Genomic DNA, 6,000 nt, shown 5'->3' with positions numbered 1-6,000 from the left:
GTTTTCGTTATAGTCATCTGGCCGGTCCGTGAGACAATCAGCAAGGAATGTCGGGAAGTGGACACTCCTTGTCTCATCTGCTGTATATATCCCCACTCGAGTGGCAAGCTCTATGACACTGCACTCCCGGCTCACACCCCCTAGTCTGAAGGCAAAGGCTGTCCTATCATCGGGTGCCTTCCTAGGGTCATAGGAAACTGTAGCGTAAAACTCCAGCAAAAATTCCCAATAAACAGGGTCCTGGATCCTGAACAATCGTGCCCATCCCTGACATATGAACAAAGGCACTTCACTCGCGTCCGAGTGCGTGTATTGCAAAAAATCTTGGATCAGCGCAGCAAGTCCAGTCTGGGTTGCCAATTCCCAGTCAAATGAGGGTGCTATGTCGATCTCCTTAGTGAGCAGCAAACTCAAATTGTTGACATATCGTGCCCGGGTTGCATCGTTCAGAGTTTGCGGAAATTGTAACAAACGGTGATCAGTCACGTCCTCGGGTGGGTTGGTCCTTTGAGTTCTTCGAGCCATAATCTGCACAAATAAACACCAACACAAAACCAAAAAAATACCACAGCATTAAAAAATTTTAAACCAAAATAATGGTCCTAGACCTGGTCTATACGCTAGGCGTACATCCAGCATACGCTGGGCATACGTCTAGTTTCACAAAGTTGTCCCCCTGATCATTCAAAGGCCATACAATACACTCCAACAAACTACACAGGAGTTTTCTACAAGATATTCAAATAAAATGGGGTAAAAATCCCCTATTGTTCTAAAATCAATACGCATGACAAAGCTTTCAAATTAAGCATATACGCAGGTAGTGTAGTAAACACTCCAGGGGTCAAACACATGGGGGGGGGCATATATGATTAGCAAACGGGACCATGTCGAACATACAACTGCATGGTCCACGGCAGTAGAAAAAAAAATCGGGACCACCCTTAAACTTATGTCCAAGAATATGAATCAATCCCCTGTTCGTTCCTTGTCTATTCAAGATTAGCAAACACTACACAGGGAAAACTTCAGTGGGGGCAGTTAAAAAAAAATCAAATGGAGTATAGGGCGTACGCTAAGTGCCTGTCCCCAAACTCAAATCGATGGTCATTAGACGAAATTAAGACCAAATTAGGTCCTAGGGTTTAGTCTATTGATGCAAAATCGGTCTATTTAAACCTTAATCAGTCATACATTTGTGAAATCGACCCCTAATTCGAGAAATACATGAACCCTAGATTTTGCTTCATGCTCAATACCTCTATTTCCATGAAAATAATCCCAAATCAAAGCAATAGGGTATTTGAATAACATACCTTTGCGTCGAATTCTACAAGAAAAGAAGAAGAATCGGAGATTTCGTGGGATACGCGATCGTCTCAGTGCGGCGAAGTAGAAGGGAATTTAAAGAATAACAAAAAAAAGTCAAAGGTAAAATGATATAACCTGTCGTCGATGTACACTGGGCGTAAAGCGAAGTTACGCTGCGCGTACCCCAACTCTGAGAAAAAGCCATCCGCGATCAATGGTTCATTATGCTTGGCATAAATACACTTACGTTGGGCGTAATTGAACTGAAATATTTCCTTTTCCTTATTTGAAATTCCTTTCTTTCCACTAATTAATTTGGGAGACTTATAATTATTATTAATTAATTTTTTTTCTTTTAATTGATTCAACAACAGCCATGACTTTCCGATGAGTGACATTTTAAATGAGACATCATGATCACTTGTCTTTGTCGATATCGAACAACAATGGTTGATTAACACCCTTGCACGCAAGAATTGGTTTGTGAAAACCATCACTTTCGGGACCCATTAGAATATTTCCTTTGTTTTCTTCGCACCTTTAACTAAAAGTAGAACAAGAAGTGGCCTAACTAGTCAAGAACAACAAAAGCTCGGTCTTCCACTCAACCACCACAATAAGCCTTGCTATACTACACCTCATAGATTGAGTTGGACAAATCAACAAAGTAGTAGGCTAAGCAGGTCAAGAATTCCCTAATCTCTTGCATTCTCGAAACCCATGCAAAAAGTAAAGTCAAACAATGTGTATGATCCCAACTTCCTGCAAATAACAACAAGAACCTACCCGACAAGTGAAATGATATCAACGAAAATCAAACTAAAAATAAAAACTAAATAAAAACAAATAACGAATAATTAAATAAACTAAATTAATGACAAGACGTTCCCCAGAAACGATGCCAAAAACTTGATGTGCACGGAAGTACCCACTAATTTTAATATTTATAACCTAACAAACTTAGACTAATTATGCACTTATAGGCAGTGTACCTAGTCAGATTACAGTACAGCTTAGGTAAGTCGGGTGTTGATCACAGGGAACGGTGGTGAATTAATTTAAAATATTTGATTATAGGTTGTAAGACACATGCAAGAAATAAAGAAATGGTTATTGAATTTCAAACTAACAATTAATTAACAATTCTCGATAAATTAACAGGAAAGCAAATATCTTCAGGTACTTTGGTTTAGATAAATTACACCTTAAAAGCATAGACAATTGCATACACAAATTCATTTATTCATGTTCACTGATTCCTAAAATGATTAGATTCGCGTTCACTATAACTAGTCCTTTAGCAAACAAGGTAATTCAAACAGTGATCAGTTGATTAAACTAACATGCTTCCTAGTGTTCATTTCGTATCAAGCAAGACTTGTAATAATAGTTAATCAAATTACTAATTCAATTACCCTCTTGTTGATGGTCATCAAACGAGGCTCACACATTAACTTACTTATTCCCAAGTTAATCCTAGTTTCACATTCGTTATTCCTAGACTTGTAATCTCGATGGTCATCAAAATCATAAGAGACAAGCAATCAAGCAGATGTTCATACAACTCAATTTACTTGGCAATTAACAGCAAATAATTATCATTAACACGTAAGAATCTTTTAACAAGCTTGGCAAGATAAATTAAACATAAACAAACAATCCAATATAGCCATTAGTCCAATAATCAAGGTTTTATTTAATCGTAAACTCAAAGTAAAAGGTTTTTACACCTAAATCAGAAAGTAAACACATAATAGTATCACAATGGAATGCTAAACATGGTCACGTTAACAACCCACATGATTACCGACATGTATCCGCTCTCCAATCCTTCCGATCCCCGCTCCCGTTAGCTTAACGGCCTTCCAGCCGCCTTCTAGACCCTCAAAACGGCTTAACAGAAGTTTAATATCGACTAAGTTAGGTTGGAAGTCGAATCCCCCTCTCTGGTCAGCTGATAATCATCTTTTATAACCCTTATAACCGACTTATGTACGCTGGGCGTAAGTCGGATTACGTTGGGCGTAACTAAGATTTACACGCGATTAGAGTTATCTGGTTCCAGTCGTTACGCGGGGCGTAAATGAAGATTACGCTGGGCGTAACTCTAATTTAGCCATTACGCTTGGCATACAAGTCTATTACGCGGGGCGTAAATGGATCCTCCAGCATTTTCCTTTCTTTTAGCCTCTAAGCCTTATTTCCGCTTCAGTCTTTTCTTTTGTGCTATATCGACAACGAATAGCTGTAAATCATAATTCAAAGCATTATACGTACTTTTTAGTTCTAAAAGAGAAGAATAAAGGCTAAAATATTAAGATATAATGCATAAATATATATATATATATATATATATATATATATATATATATATATATATAGATACACATATCAGGTGGCATGGCATGGGGTGCCAGTGTCAATGATTTCGGACATGGATGTGCGGTTTACTTTTAGGTTCTTGAAGAAATTCCACGACGAGTTGGGTACTCGTCTCCATTTTAGCACCGCATTTCACCCACAGACGGATGGTCAGAGTGAGCAGACCATCTAGACTCTGGAGGATATGTTGCGGGCATGTGTGCTAGACTTCGGTGGTAGCTGGGACACTTACCTCCCATTGGTTCAATTCTCCTACAACAACAGCAACCACGCGAGTATCGATCGTCCTCCCTTTGAAATGTTATACGGGAGAAAGAGCAGGACCCCGATATGTTGGGGTGAGGTTGGCCAGAGGGTCATGGGGAGCACCGAAGTGGTGCTCAAGACGACAAAGAGGATTCAGCAGATCAGGAGCAGGTTCAAGACTGTACAGAGTCGGCAGAGAAGCTATGCCAACAAGCGCCGTTCAGACATGGAGTTCCAGATCGGGGATATGGTTCTCTTGAAGGTGTCGCCTTGAAAGGCATCATCCAGTTCAGGAAGTGGGATAAGTTGGGCCCCGGGTACATTGGACCTTTCAAGGTTATAGCCCGGCTGGACAAGATGGCATATATGTTGGATCTGCCAGCCGAACTCAGCCAGATCCACAACACTTTCCACGTCTTCTAGCTGTGAAAGTGCTTGGTGGACGACTTGACAGTGGTGCCCCTGGAGGATATTTAGGTTGACGATAGCCTGAATTACATTGAGCGACCTGTGGCAATCCTCGATTGGAAGTCGAAAGATCTGAGGAACAAGAGGGTCGAGCTGGTGAAGGTGCAATGGCAGCACCGGAAGGGCTCAGAGTGGACGTGCGAGTCGGTGGACGAGATGATGGAGCATTACTCAGAGCTTTTCCAAGAACGAACAGCAGACTTTGAGGACAAAGTCTAGAATAAGTGGGGGAGATTTGTAGTACCCGGTTCTTGGTATATATTTCATTCACGTATTTTTCGCAATGTGGACTGAGACTCAGCGAGTTGATGGCCCAACTCATCGAATAATAGCGGTTTGGACCCGGGGGTTAAGTGGCGAACTCGTCGAGTCGCCGGCAAGACTCGATGAGTAGACTCTGGCTAGGCAAAACCCAAATCTGAGGGTTTGCACCATATTTAAACAACTTTATACAGCCTCCATCGCCCCTTTATGCTCCTAGAACACTCCATACAGAACCTTAATCGTGTTGTGAAGATCTAAAGGCCTTTTTGGTGATTCTTGGTGGTTTGTGGTGGCAAGAAGGAAGGAGAAGCTTAAAGAACCAAGAGGTTGTAACACTGTAAAAATTTGAACAATTTTTCACTTTTGTAACCCATAAAATATCATTTGAAATCATAAACAAAACATTGTATCAACATTGTATCAATACAAAACCCAAGATCAAAATATATATATATATAAACTACGGTATGCGTGTGTACGAATCATGCCGGCGCCTTCCAGCGATCATCACTGGTACCTAAAACACATAACACTGTAAGCATAAATGCTTAGTGAGTTCCCCAAAATACCACTCTAACACATAATAGCCACTCGAGGATGGAACTCTATTGACCCTCATGTGTAGGTGTCTCAGTGGGGCCCTCCAGCCCCAACTCTCTATGAACCCTCTGGCCCTAACTCTGTGGACCCAAAAGTCCTAACTCTGTGGACCCGAAGGTCCTAACTCTGAATCATGCATAACACATAATAAATCATAGCACATAAATAACATGCAATTACTCTGGCATATAACTCTAAAATACTCTATCACATAACTCTGTTACCACACTAGGTAAAGTATAGTGAGAAGACTCACCTCAGGCGTCTCAGTAAATCTCTGAATCGGTAGAAATATTGCCTAGTCTTTGCCTATTCACATAAAGAAAATATTCTTATAAATATAACTCTTGAGACAAGACTCAACCTGCCATTGGCACCCTTAGGAGGGAAAAAAGGCTAATTTACCCCCCTCTCGACACAAGTACTCCATTGACCAAACCCTAAAAGTCAACGGTCACACTTTGACCCTACTCGCCGAGTGCACCCTAGTGACTCGGCGAGTTCACACATGTTCTTTAACACTTTGCCCCGTTTGGCACGCCGAGTCCCTCCCTATGCTTGACAAGTCATACTAGACATGAATCGCGGGGCCACCACGACTGAACTCGCCGAGTCTCAAGAACAACTCGGCGAGTATCGCCTTGAACTCCAGTCCTCTAACTCCCTTGCCCCTCTTTCTGAATCGGATCGTCGCCTATCAGCATAACTCTTTTGGCGACTCTGAGCGGT

This window comes from Lactuca saligna, chromosome 2 (assembly GCF_052625555.1).
Source record: "Lactuca saligna cultivar CGN05327 chromosome 2, ASM5262555v1, whole genome shotgun sequence".
Classification (NCBI taxonomy): Eukaryota; Viridiplantae; Streptophyta; class Magnoliopsida; order Asterales; family Asteraceae; genus Lactuca; species Lactuca saligna.
Note: the sequence above shows the minus strand (reverse complement) of the source record.